The sequence below is a fragment of the Oratosquilla oratoria genome, chromosome 2 (assembly GCF_046742065.1).
Source record: "Oratosquilla oratoria isolate Oo_2021 chromosome 2, ASM4674206v1, whole genome shotgun sequence".
Lineage (NCBI taxonomy): Eukaryota > Metazoa > Arthropoda > Malacostraca > Stomatopoda > Squillidae > Oratosquilla > Oratosquilla oratoria.
In genome coordinates this window covers 63349803-63364802 of record NC_134778.1, presented here as the reverse complement: position 1 = coordinate 63364802, position 15000 = coordinate 63349803, and the positions used below count along the sequence as shown (strand labels likewise).

Genomic DNA, 15000 nt, shown 5'->3' with positions numbered 1-15000 from the left:
CTCGGAAAAAGGTTGGTACCCCTGCAGAAGGTTGGCTGCCCTGAGTTCTCGTTCTCATCTTTCAGAAGAACCCGAGGGACTGATAAAGGCTCACGAAGTTGAAGGAAACGAAGATGCGCTTCGGGAGGGGAGGGAGACCCAGGCAAGATAAGACACGATCTGCATATCGTTTATGTATATATGTGTATATACATATATATATATATACATATATATATATCATATATCTGTATATATATACTGATATATATAGACTATATATATGTATATATATATATATGTATGTCTATATCGGGACTGCATGACAGGTGTATGAATGGTAAGAATGGAAAGGCACGATTGGGAACAAGAGAATTCATTCCTGACCGGTTTCGCCGTTGATTACCTCTGAAGAAACCGCAAAGGCGAAACCGGTCAGGAATAAAGTCTCTTGTTCCCAATCATGTCTTTCCATTCTTATCATTCACACACACACACACACACACACACACACACACACACACACACACACACACACACACACACACACACACATATATATATATATATATATATATATGTATATGTATATATGTATATATATATATATATATATATATATATATATATATATATATATATATATATATGAATAGAATCGCCACTGACGACGATGTCAATCAAATAATTCCGACAGTAATTGCCTCCGCGCATGTTTCGGTTCGAGTTCGGATATATAATATAGTCAATATATATATATATATATATATATATATATATATATATATATATATATATATATATATATATGTGTGTGTGTGTGTGTGTGTATATGTATATACATGTATATATATATATATATATATATATATATATATATGTGTGTGTGTGTGTGTGTGTGTGTGTGTATGTGTGTGTGTGTGTGTATGTGTGTGTGTGTGTGTGTGTGTGTGTGTGTGTGTGTGTGTGTGTGTGTGTACATATATTAGGATTATCATGGGATTTGTATCTTATTAGTACTGCATTGCCTACCTATTTATATTATTGTCACATTTCATTCCCTATTTTCAGTTACATTTAAGAAAATTGTGTTGCGGGTAGTGCCACAGAACGAATACAAAATAAATGAAACGAACTCTGATTAAAAGAAATATATTTGTTTCGGTCCTGCACAACAAACTGTCTGATTAAAGTTTCCTTGAACGATGGGGGAGATCAAATGATATGCAGTTGCAAGACTTCCAATTGAAAGCGACCGAATCAAAGGAAGGTGACTGGTTGGAGGGTCTAATGGGAGGGAGCGGTGTCAAAATTTCTTCAAGAGGAAGAGCTCGAAGTTGAGGGAATATGAAGAGTTGAGACTCCAAAAGCGGACAAGAACGACAGACGAGAGGTTGGAGGATCTATGGAGTGTCAAAATTTCTTCAAGAGGAAGAGCTCGAAGTTGAGGGAATATGAAGAGTTGAGACTCCAAAAGCGGACAAGAACGACAGACGAGAGGTTGGAGGATCTATGGAGTGTCAAAATTTCTTCAAGAGGAAGAGCTCGAAGTTGAGGGAATATGAAGAGTTGAGACTCCAAAGGCGGACAAGAGCGACAGACGAAAGGTTGGAGGGTCTACGACGTGTCAAAATTTCTTCAAGAAGACCTCGAAATTGAGGGAATACGAAGGCGGGCAAGAACGAAGACTATGGAAAGGTCATATATGGCTATGTGACAAGTGACTTATTAGGGGAACTTAACGAAGACTTAAATAGATTCTAGAAGTTACTGGAATTTCTTATATTTTTTGGTCTTCTGTGCTTCCATTTCTGAAGAACGACGAATAGATGGGCCTATGTGATGGCCAGTCACAAAGTAAACACAATTTAATCTATTTTCTATTTCATTTTCATATATCTATTTTCCTTTTTTACCTGATGAAAGCTTTCTGTACTTGTGTTGCCAGATGGCTGGCTTGTCATTTTTATATCTATCTGAATTATGATCTTGCGTGATTTCTCAATTGTCTCTATTCGTTTCCTCTCAGGGTTGAGATTTTCTTTTTATTTCTCAAACGATACCGACCAAATGTTAAGTATTTTTTTACTTTTTATTTGTCTTTATTTATTTATATAATTATTCCTTTTGGCACACATTTCATGCTAATATTTTTTTTTTCTTTCATCATTTTGCTTTCCTGCCTTCTATCTCTTTGATCTTTTCTTTCGTCAAATTACGTGATTTCCCCTTCTGTTTGACTTATGGGATTACAGAGGCCAACAACAGGTACATAAAAACATAAGAGCATAAGAATGAAGGAGACTACAAGAGACCATAGGGCTTACACTAGGCAGTTCCGTCTCCCCTTCTGTTTGATTTAAGGAATTACAGAGGTCAACAACAGGTACATAAAAACATGTGAACATAAGAATGAAGGAGACTACAAGAGACCATAGGGCTTACACTAGGTAGTTCCATTCCCTTTCTGTTTGACTTAAGGGATTACAGAGGCCAAAAACAGGTACATAGAAAACATATGAGCATAAGAATGAAGGAGACTACAAGAGACCATAGGGTTTACACTAGGCAGTTCCGTTTCTCCTTCTGTTTGACTTAAGCGATTACAGAGGCCAACAACAGGTACATAAAAACATACGAACATAAGAATGAAGGAGACTGCAAGAGACCATAAGGCTTACACTAGGCAGTTCCGTTTCCCTTCTGTTTAACTTAAGGGATTGCAGAGGCCAAGAAAAGGTACATAAAAATATACGGACATAAGAATGAAGGAGACTACAAGAGACCATAAGGCTTACACTAGGCAGTTCCGTTTCCCAACCTGGGGTGCTGAAATCAATTACAGGGGGTCCTGGGAAATGATGCACACAAAAATCACATTGATACGATATGTATCATTGATTACCTAGTTGTGCATATTTGACCTTTTCCACGCTATCTTATTATTTTAGGATTTTCTTGTTTCTTCTACAAACAATATTGTCAATTTGTTTCAGTTCAAAGGAATCAAGAAAATAAATCATCAAGTAGCATACTTCACTTTCTTTTATCCTTCTAATAATAAGATAGGGGTGCTGGACTGCTTAGACGTGACAACAGGGGGTGCTGCTATGGTCGGAATAGGTTGGGAAACTCTGCACTAGGCAGTTCCATGTCCATCACTTCCTATCATCCTCATCCTTAAAGTTATCTAGCCTTCTCATAAGACAGCCGATAGTTTAAGCGCCCATTTCATGCGTGCATTGGTCCTTAACATTACGTTGAAGAGGAGCATCTCCCTCTTACCCATCAGTTTCATCACCCTTCCCTTCACTAATATGTACAGGCCCGATGGGCTGGCATTTGGTGTAGGGAGTGGGCCTACGTTTTCTATCAAGGTCAAACACCCTGTACATTTTCTTTTTCTCTTATGTAAAGGTTCTGCAAGAGAGGACTTTACTGAAAAAGAAAGAAGAAGAAGAAGAAAAAGAAGAAGAAGAAGAAGAAGAAGAAGAAGAAGAAGAAGAAGAAGAAGAAGAAGAAGAAGAAGAAGAAGAAGAAGAAGAAGAAGAAGAAGAAAAGAAGAAGAAATTAAAGTAGAAGTAGAAGAAGAAAGATGAAGAAAGAAAAAGTAGTAGTAGTAGTAGTAGTAGTAGTAGAAGTAGAATAAGTAGTAGTAGTAGAAGTAGAATAAGTAGTAGTAGTAGAAGAGGAAAAGACGAAGAAGAAAAAAAAAAAATGAAAATTTCTTGAAGACGGAACTCCACCCGGAAAGGCGCTCGAGACTTCCTCCAAAGACCAACAGAGAAAAGAAGAAAGATCCATTTACATCCTGAGTGAGGACGTCATCAGTCAGCGGCGCGATCCCTAATGCTAACTGAAGTTCCCTTAGTCCTTAAAAAAGGTCCCAAAACCTAATTTCTTCCTCCCCCTCCTCCACCCCTCCCTCTCCCTCACTTTCGGAAGGAAGAATAAAAAAAAAAAAAAAATTGTTTGTCTATCGGCATAACGAGAGCTTTTTTCCCCTTTATAAGGGGGGTTGCTAAGTCAAAGGCACGTACCTACTTCCACCCATTCCACTCCCATCCACCACTCTTCCCTCCCCTCCACTCTCATCTTAGGAGGAGGAGGAGGAGGTGGAAGATGAAATGGAGGAGATGGAGGCGGAGAAGGAGGAGAAGGAGGAGGAGGAAGAGGAGGGGAACGAGAAAATTGAGAAGGAGGAGGAAGATGAGATGGAGGAGAAGAAGGAGATGGAAGAGGAGGAGGAAGAGAGGAGGAGGAGAAGGAGGAGGGTGACGAGGAGAGCGAGGAGGAGGTGGAAGATGTGATGGAGGAGGAAAATGAGGAGGAGAAGGAAGAGTAGGAGGAGTAGAAGGAGAAGGGGGAGGAGGAGGAGGAGGAGGAGGAGGAGAAGGAGTAGAAGGAGGAGGAGGAGGAGTAGAAGGAGGAGGAGGAGGAGGAGGAGGAGGAGGAGGAGGAGGAGGAGGAAAGCAATTAGTAGAGACACTAGAGAAAATAATACAGAAGAAAAAAAATTGAAATAAAACAAAAATGCTAAGGCGTACAAAAAATAAAGACACAGTAATGTAAAAAGAAAACAAAGGCCAAGAGAAAGATAAGAATGTGTCAAAAGGAGAGAAGTGGAGAGAAAAAGAGAGACTAAAAAGAGAAAAAGAGAGACTAAAAAGAGAAAAAAAAGAGACTAAAAAGAGAAAAAAGAGACAAAAAAGAGAAAAAGAGAAAAGAGACTCTGAGACTGGGAAGGAGACGCCGGCGTCACGATAATATTAAAAGAGAGAAAAGAGTAAAGAGAGTGAGGGAGAGAGAGAAAGAGAGAGAGAGTGGGATGATGAAGTGTGATAAACGAGACACTCCTATGAAGGGGAGTTGACATCAGGTGGATTGTCTGATCCAGGAGGAGGAGGAGGAGGGGGAGGAAGAGGAGGAGGAGGAGGAGGAGGAGGAGAAGGAGGAGGAGAGAGAAGGAAGAGGAAAATGAGGAGGGGAGAGGAGGTGGAGGAGGAGGAAGAGTAATAGGAGAAGGAGGAGAAGGAGGAGGAGGAAAGGAGGGAGGAGGAGAAAGAAGAAGAGGAGAGAGAGAAGGAGGAGGAGGAGGAGCGGAGAAGTAGAAAAGAGGAGAGGAAGAGAGAGGAGGGAGAGAAGGAGGAGGAAAGAGAGGAGGAGGAGAAAGAGGAAGAGGAGGTGGAGAAGGAGGAGGAGGAGGAGGAGGAGAAAGAGGAGGAGGAGGAGGAGTGGAGGAGGAGGAGAAAGAGGAGGAGGAGGAGAAAGAGGAGGAGGAGTGGGGGAGACGTTGAGCTTAGGGGAACGCCGAAGAAAATGAGGGAGAAGGAAACAAAAGAAGAGGAAATTGGTTGGGGAGGGGAGGGGAGGAGGGAGAGGAGGGGAGGAGGGAAAGAGGGGAGGAGGGGAAGAGAGGAGGAAAGGAGAGGAGGGGAGGAAATGAGAGAAGAAAGAGAGGGGAGGGGAGGAAAGGAGAGGAGGGGAGGAGGGAAAGAGGGGAGGAAAGGAGAGGAGAGGAGGAAAGGAGGGAAGGAAGGGAGGGGAGGGGAGGAAAGTAAGGGGGAGAAGGGAAGGAGAGAAGGAAAAGGAGAGGAGATGAAGAGAGGAGGGGAGGAGAGGAAAGGAGAGGATAGAAGAAGAAGAGAAGAGGAAAGAAAGGGGGAGTAGGGAAGAAAGGGGGAGAAGGAAAGGAGATGAGGAAAGAAGAGGAGAAGAGAGGACAGGGCAGAAGGAAAGAAGAGGAGAAGAGAGGAGAGGAGGACAGGAAAGGAGAGGAGAAGAGAGGAGAGGAGGGAAGGAGAGGAGGGGAGGAAAGACAATGGGAGAAGGGAAGAAAAGGGGAGAAGGAACAGAGATGAAGAGAGGAGAGAAGGAAAAGAGAGGAGAAGAGGAGAGGAGAGGAGAGGAGAGGGGAAGAAGAGGAGAGGAAAGAAAGGGGGAGAAGGGAAGAAGGAGAGAAGAGAAGGAGATGAGGAAATTAAAGAAGGAAAAGAGAGGAGAAAAGGAGAGGAGAGGAGAAGAAGAGGAGAGTAAAAAAGAGGGAGAAAGGGAGAAGGAGAGAAGAAAAGAAGAAGAGGAAAAGAGAGAAGGAAAAGAGAGGAGAAGAAGAGAGGAGAAAAAAAGAGGAGGTTTTATCTTAGTTCCTTATGGATGAAGAGTCATCCCTATCACCCCATCCATCCATCCATCCATCCATCCAACCAATCCATGTGTTTGAGAAAATAGAGAGTAGACGCTAAACAAATGGTTCTTCATCAAAAGAAGATTACCGTAGCATCCAATTCAGAATTCTTTGCGTCATCTTCATCGATGATGAACAGGAAGAACATAATCTGGTTTCACAGACGATGAAGAACCACTCATCAATGACCCAAAAAGATAAGAACTTAAGAATGAAGGAGGCTGCAAGAGACCACAAGGCCCACACTAGGCAGTTCCATGTCCATTACCACCTATCATCCCCATCCATAAATTTATCAAACCTTTTCTTAAGACAGCAGATAGTTTCAGTGCTCACTACGTGTTTACTTGGACGACAATAGGTACTCCGCTATGGGTGAAAAGTCGTTGTTGGCGAAATGTCGTTGTTGCCGAAATGTCGTTGTTGGCGAAATGTCGTTGTTGGCGAAATGTAGTTGTTGGTGAAATGTCGTTGTTGGCGAAATGTCGTTGTTGGTAAAATGTCGTTGTTGGCGAAATGTCGTTGTTGGCAAAATGTCGTTGTTGGCGAAATGTCGTTGTTGGCGAAATGTCGTTGTTGGCGAAATGTCGTTGTTGGCGTAATGTCGTTGTTAGCGAAATGTCGTTGTTGACAAACTGTCGTTGTTGGTAAAATGTCGTTGTTGGCGAAATGTCGTTGTTGGCAAAATGTCGTTGTTGGCGAAATGTCGTTGTTGGCGAAATGTCGTTGTTGGCGAAATGTCGTTGTTGGCGTAATGTCGTTGTTAGCGAAATGTCGTTGTTGGCGAAATGTCGTTGTTGGCGAAATGTTGTTGTTGGCGAAACGTCGTTGTTGGTGAAATGTCTTCGGCCATCCAATTAAGAATATCCCGGTTTTTTTTTTTTTTTTTGTGACTCGTCCATTGTGAATTCCTGTCTTTGTGAAAGAGTTTTGTCACTGACGTTGTCTCCTTTACAAGGATTACAAAGGTGGAGCATGCCGACAGGAGACCTTTTGGTCCTTACAAACATCTGTTCATTTCATGGCGTAACGTAAACAGTCACACACACACACACACACACACACACACACACACACACACACACGCACACACCACACACATACACACACACACACACACTTGATGCCCTGCGCGTGACGCGACGAATGTCCAAATGGAAAGTAGCAAGAATTAGAGTAAATTGTGATTCTATTGCATCAGCAATGGACGAAAAAGAAAGGAAAAATATAATCTGGGACCTCTGTAGCCTTCTAAGTTCTTCTATATGCCTTTCCGTCTCTCTAGATCCTTCTACTTATTTCTAGAATCCTCAAAGACCCTCCAAGTCTTCCTAAGATTCTTTACAATCCTGTAGGACTTCGAAAACAATCTAGGTTCTTCAAAGAAAAAATATATAATCTGGGACCTCTATATCCTTCTAAGTTCTTCTATATGCCTTTCTGTCTCTCTAGATTCTTCTATTTATTTCTAGATACCTCTAAGACCCTTTAAGTCTTCCTAAGACTATTTGCAATCCTGTAGGACTTCAAAAATCATCTAGGTTCGTCAAAGAAAAAATATAATTTCGGACCTCTATATCCTTCTAAGTTCTTCTAAATGCCTTTCCGTTTCTCTAGATCCTTTAATTTATTTCTAGATTACTCTAAGACCCTTTAAGTCTTCCTAAGACTATTTGCAATCCTGTAGAATTTCGAAAACCATCTAGGTTCTTCTAGGATACCTGGATGAAGGGAGAGTCCTTCTGCTTATTTCTAGATTCCTCTAAGATCCTTCAAGTCTTCCCAAGGCTCTTTACAATCCTGTAGGACTTCAAAAACCACCTAGGACACCGGGATGAAGGGAGATCTCAGGGAAATCTAGAACAATGAGGTGAGAAACGTTTCCTAACGTGTCGGGCATCGAGCACTAGAAGACAGGAGCTGAGGGTGGTCAGCACTGGAAGTCAGCGCTGGAAGTCAGCGCTGGAAGTCAAAAGTCAGAGGACGAAGTCGGAAGCTGATAATTTTTTTTTTCTTTTTTTTTTTAGTCTCAGGACCACAATGGGTTCCTTCTCTTTCCTTCCCCTTCCCCTGTTTCGCCATTTCCTGGATGTCTTCAGTCTTTCTCTTTCTCACAGACACACTTCCCTTTTGTAACCTCCCCTGACAACCTCCCTCACTCCTTCCTTTCCTTTCCCTCACCCTTTCTCCCTCCTTCCTTCCTCCCTATCATTTCCTCTTTTTATTTTTTCTTCTCTTCTTTCCTCCCTCCTGCCTTCCTTCTCTTTCTTCCTCCCTTCCTCCTTCCCTATCATTTCCTCTTTTTCTTTTCTTCCTTCTCTTCTTTCCTCCCTTCCTCCCCCCCTACCTTCCTTCTATTCCTCCCTTCCTCCCCCCTACCTTCCTTCTATTCCTCTCTCCCTTCCTCCCTCCTATCTTCCTTCTCTTTCTCTCTCCCTTCCTCCCTTCCTCCCTCCTATCTTCCTTCTCTTTCTCTCTCCCTTCCTATCATTTCCTATTTTTCTTTTCTTCCTTCTCTTCTTTCCTCCCTCCCTTCCTTCTCTTTCTCCCTTCCTTCTTACCTCCTTCCTTCCCTCCCACATCCTCTCTTCCCTCCCTCCCACATCCTCTTTCCCCCTTCTCCCTCTCCATCATTTCCTCTTTCTCTTTTCCTTCTCTTCTTTCCTCCCCCTTCCTCCCCTCCCACATCCTCGTTTCTCTCCCCTCCCTTCCCTTCTCTTTCCTCTCTCCCTTCCTTCCTCCTACCTTCCTTCCTCCCCCCTTCCTTCCCTCCTACATCCTCTCTTCCCTCCCCTCCACTCCCTTCTCTTTCCTCTCTCCCTTTCTCCCTTCTACTCTCTTTCTTTCTCCCCTCCTCCCTCCTCTCTTCCCTCCCTTCTCATCTGTCTTTATTTTCTCCTTCTCTTCTTTCTTCTCTCCCTCCAACAGCCAACCTTTTCTTTCCTCCCTTCGTCCCTCCCTTCCTCCCTCCTACCTTCCTTCTCTCTCTCCCTTCCTTCCTCCCTCCTTTCTTCCTTCCCTCCCACATCCTCTCTTCCTTCCCCTCTCTTCTCTCCCTCCAACAGCCAACCTTCTCTTTCCTCCCTCCCTCCCTCTCTTCCTCCCTCCTACCTTCCTTCTCTCTCTCCCTTCCTTCCTCCCTCCTTTCTTCCTTCCCTCCCACATCCTCTCTTCCTTCCCCTCCCATCCCTTTCTCATCCGGGACTGTCTTTTCTTTCTTCTCTTCCACTCACGCAATATTCCTGTGAATCCCACTTATTTACCTTACTTTGTACGATATTACGTTCCTTCTGTTTTATATTGTATTTTGTTTGACTTGACCGTCCTCTCCTCGCAGAGATAAGGAAAATCTAATCACTCATATATTATTATTAATTACATCATCCAGTGTCTTTTGTTGACACGACGCCCCCCCTCCCCCTCCCCCTCCCCCCTCCTCAGCATCGCCTTTTCGTTCTCCTTCTCGATGTGATGTCGCTTCTTGTTCAAACACTTTTCGCGTCGTCTTTGTCTTCATTACTTAACTCTGCGTCTCGCCTTCCACGATTAATTTCTTGTTAAACTTCAAATAATCATACGTCTCTTCTTCCGTTCCCTCCTTCTTTCCATCTCTCCTTCCCCTTCCTCCTCTTCTCCCTTCCTTTCCCTCCTCTTCCTTTCTTTCGCTTCTCCTTCTGTCCTCCCGAAAAACATTTATTGTTCTCACCATTGTTGTCTTAAGGACAAAAACAGAAACACCAAGGACTTATTTTTACTTAGAAATAAGTATCATTCATACATTCCTGAGCGTTCATACTGAACAGAAATTTACGTACGTGCAAAACAACTTAATCTACATTTTGTTACCACATATATATATATATATATATATATATATATATATATATATATATATATATATATATATATATATATAAAAGGCTTTAAATTTTTGATGGATAAAAATTTTTGTCCAGTGAAAGTCTTGACCACGGAAATAAACAAAATGTTCAATTTGTTTATTTCTAAAGAATTTCAGGTACGACAGTTTTTCCCCAGTCTTTGTTACTACCTTATATCGAGTCTCCTATGCACCAGATGTCATCTAGGAACTTGTTGGCCTGACTGTACATCCGCGTAGCTGACCCCCTTCTTTCTGGGGTGAAATTTATCAACCTGTTCTTACTAAAAACATAAGACCATGAGAATAGAGAAGACTGCACGAGACCATAGGGGCTATACTGGTCAGACTGACGCTTTTTATCAATTTCTTATGCAACCTCTTGGTAGAGACGCTCGTTTCCCCCTAAGCCCTTCCATACCACGTGGTGCTTTCCCTCCCATCCTCACTGCCGTCAGGCTATTTTATTCATATTCTTTCAACTCCTTCTATAGAAAATGGGTTAATCATTACGTTAGAGAAGTCATTTCTAACTTTTAATTCTCCAAAGCGAACCGAGTCATCGTCATCTTGCTCTGTTGGCACAAAGGAAGAGCCCAAAAACTCATAAAGAGAAGGACAAGTAAGTTAGAGGCGTGTGTGTGTGTGTGTGTGTGTGTGTGTGTGTGTGTGTGTGTGTGTGTGTGTGTGTGTGTGTGTGTGTGTGTGTGTGTGTGTGTGTGTGTGTGTGTGTGTGTGTGTGTGTGTAAGCATGTGTGTGTATATACGTGAGAGAAAAGTAGAGATAGGTAGATAGATAAGTAGATAGATTGATATATAGATAGATGAATAGATAGATATAGAAATAGATCGGTAGATAGATAGATAGAGACATAGACATATAGTTAGACAGATACAAAGATAGACAGATAGATAGATAAAGACATGTATATGTAGGTGGATAGATAGAGAGATAGAGAGATAGAGACTTAGATAGGTAAATAGATACATAGAAATAGAGAGAGAGAGAGAGAGAGAGAGAGAGAGAGAGAGAGAGAGAGAGAGAGAGAGAGAGAGAGAGAGAGAGAGAGAGAGAAAGATCAACAACCTTGAGTGAAAATTGACATTAAAAAAATCCTTTCATCAGTGTTACGAGTAAATCATTTCGATGATACAAAATAACACAACAGATGAAAATAGATTTATTTGATTTGATTTGATTTTATCTTATTTTATTTTTCAACGCACTGAAGTTGATCCCTAGCTCTTCGGAGCCACACAATGGTAACTAGAAGACTTTAAATTTAGCTAAGTTGTCAGAAGGATTATCCTTAAGTCGCCGAGAAAAGTCGTTTGTTAATTCAAAGGATTTCATTCTAGATAACACTTGATGATAATAAATGGCTAAAGGAAATCTCCAAATGCACACATACATACATACATACATACATACAGGCATACATACTGGTACATGCGTACATACATACATACATACATACATACATACATGCTTACGTACGTACAGATATACAAACATACATACATACATACATACATACATACATACATACATGCATACACGCATACATACATACATACATACATACATACATACATACATACATACATACTGTACACACAAACACCCACATTACGTTTGATCATACATACAGTCACAAACGTACACAAATAAGTGTACAGTGATGTGTTGTTTTCATTTATTCTTTGAAGACTGTTGATGATTAGTGTGGATAAAATTCAAAGAAAATTTTAATCATTATTTACTGCCATTGCACAGGGAAGCTCGCTGGCCTAGCGGCTTAGGGCGAGGGGGGTGGCGGTTCAAACCCTGCCACCGGCGAAAATGATCCAAGGGCGTGGTTTATTAAATTCTACGCTACAAAGTCTTCTGTGAGGGGTATCTTCCTAGCCTCCCGATAGGGGGGAGTTTGTGACGTTAAACCATATCATTATTTACAGCTATTGTTATTTTTATGGTTGTTTTTGTCATCATTGTTATGATCAATATATCAATAACATTGTCAACACCTTCATCATTATCATATTTCTAGTCTTCTATTTATCTATTTCTTTATTTATTATTATTATTGTTATTATTCTTATCATTATTATTATTATTATTATTATTATTATTATTATTATTATTATTATTATTATTATTATCATTACTATTATCATTATTATTATTACTATTATTATTATTATTATCATTATTGTTATTATCATTGTCATTGTTATTATTATTGTTATCATTATCGTTAGTATTTAAATTGATTTAATTACTATTATTAACATTACCATTATTATCACTTTTATTATCATCATTCTTATTGTTATTATTACCATCATCATCATTATTATCATTGCCAATTATATTACCACTACTATCACTAATATTATTGGTTAACATATTAGTTTCACATCCAACTACTTCTCGAAGACTATCATCACAATGATCCATACCTCTTCCATCTCAACCACCACAATATTCCCAAAATCCTATCACAATATTCCCAAAATCCTCTCATAATATCCCCAAAATCCCATCACACTATACCCAAAATCCTATCACAAGATCCCTCAAATCCTATCACAATATCCCCAAAATCATATCACAATATCCTCAAAATCATATCACAATATCCTTAAAATCCTATCACAATATCCCCAAAATCCTATCACAATATTCTCCAAATTCTATCACAATAACCCCTAAATCCTATTACAATATCCCCCAAATCCTATCACAACATCCCCCAAATCCTATCACAATATCCCCCAAATCCTATCACAATATCCCCAAAATCCTATCACAATATCCCCCAAATCCTATCACAATATACTCAAAATCCTATCAAAATATCCCCAAAATACTATCACAATATCCCCCAAATCCTACCAAAATATTATCACAATATCCCCAAAATCCTATCACAATATCCACAAAATTCTATCACCATTTTTTCCCAAGTGTACCAACCTTATCTGTGGAAGCTTCCCACTTCACCATCCCCCCCCCACCACGCCACAGATCCACCTTTTGCAAGCCTTCTTCCACCTGATCCACAAAAACCCCTCTTGCAATCTGCGCATTTTCCACTTCGGCCCTAAACGCTGTGCCCAGACTTCCAGCATACAAATGTACACTTTCCTTCCTTCTTTCCTTCCTTCCTCCCTTCCTTCCTTCCCTCCTCCCTTCCTTCCTCACTTCCTTCCTTCCTTCCTTCCTCACTCCCTTCATTCCTTCCTTCCTTCCTCAATCCCTTCCTTCCTTCCTTTCTTCCTTCTTCACCCCCTTCCTTCATTCCTTCCTCACTCCCTTCCTTCCTTCCTTCCTTCTTTCTTCAGACCTCTAGATCCCTCCGCAAACTTTCATTAAAGAAAAAAAATTCTCTTGTTATGAAAAAGAAAGAAAAGAAAGAAGATTCACCTTCATCCCGGGACATTAACTTCCTTCTCAAAGTGTGTGTGTGTGTGTGTGTGTGTGTGTGTGTGTGTGTGTGTGTGTGTGTGTGTGTGTGTGTGTGTGTGTGTGTGTGTGTGTGTGTGTGTGTGTGCGTGTGTATATGATTTTTACCTAAGACAATATCTCCCTGTTCAGTGTGTGTGTGTGTGTGTGTGTGTGTGTGTGTGTGTGTGTGTGTGTGTGTGTGTGTGTGTGTGTGTGTGTGCGTGTGTGTGTGTGTGTGTTTGTGCGTGTGTATGTTGTAGTATTCATCCCTAGTTCTTATGTTTTTTCATTTTATCTTTTATATACATATATATATATATATATATATATATATATATATATATATATATATATATGTATATATATATATATATACACATATTTTTCACAGATCTAGGACACAAGAAATCCAGAAGGAATTTATAGACCTAAACGGTGTTCTTTGGCATCGAATCGCACATACGAAGACTCATTTCGGGAACAAACGAAACAAGATTCCTTGTTCGCAAATAGTGACAAAACACTTCGAGTCAGCAACTGGCTCTAGACCCAAACGCTTTCCATTCCTCCTCTTCCCCCTCTCTGATTCTTTTCATTATCCTACCTCCCCCTCCTCCTCTTCCCCTCCACTCTCCTCCTTCCTCCTCTTCTGATTCCTCTCATTATTGCGCCTCCCCTCTCTCCGTTTTCTTTCCTCCTTCCCTTCCCTAATCAGTTCTTCTATGACACTTCTCCGTTTTTTGTCGTTTCTTCCCTCGGCTCTCTTCTCCTTTCTTCGTAATTTCTTCTATTTGCTCCTCCTCCTCCTCCTCCATCCTCCTTCCTCCTCCTCCCTCCTCTGCTCCCTCCTCTTTATCTTTATCACCAACATCTTTAATTTCCTCCTTCTTATGTTACTTGCAAATCACTCGAATCTCATTTGCCAGAAGCTTCTTGGAAAGCTTCTGTCTATTCTGTCCTCAGACTCCTTCTCCAGTTACTCCATCTCACTTTATGAGATCCCCCGTCTCTTCTCACCGTCCCTTACCCTCCCCGTCTCTTCCTCCCGTCCTTTTTCTCCAGTCCCTTCCCCCGACCCATTCCCCTCCTTCCCCCATCCCCTTCTCCCCGTCCCTTTCCACCATCCGCTTTTTCCCGTCCCTTACACCCCGTCCCTTACCCCATCCCTTCCCCCAATTCCCTTCCCCCTGTCCCTTTCCCCGTCCCTTCCCCCGTCCCTTCCCCCCGTCCACTTCTCCCCGTCCCTTACCCCCGTCCCTTACCCCCTCCCCTTCTCCCCGTCCCTTCCCCCGTCCCATTCCCCCATCCCCTTCCCCCCGTCCCTTCCCCCTCCCCCTCTCCTTTCCCCATCCCCTTCCCCCTCCCCCTCTCTTTCCCCCGTCCCCTTCCCCCCTCAAATCACCCTTCCCTTCTCCCTCCCACTCTCTGCCCTCAGTTGTCTTCCATCGCCTTTTCCTTATCTTAATCCCTTTAAGGACTTTATTCTGGCTAAATTCAGACGATTCT

At 41.6% G+C, this 15000-nt stretch overlaps 1 protein-coding gene across 4 annotated transcripts in view; it reads right to left on the bottom strand.

Annotated features, from left to right (window-relative positions):
* The window catches only part of LOC143039506 (cell adhesion molecule Dscam2-like), a 1807148-nt gene that overhangs the window by 189711 nt on the left and 1602437 nt on the right, over nt 1-15000 (bottom strand). The window lies entirely within an intron of this gene.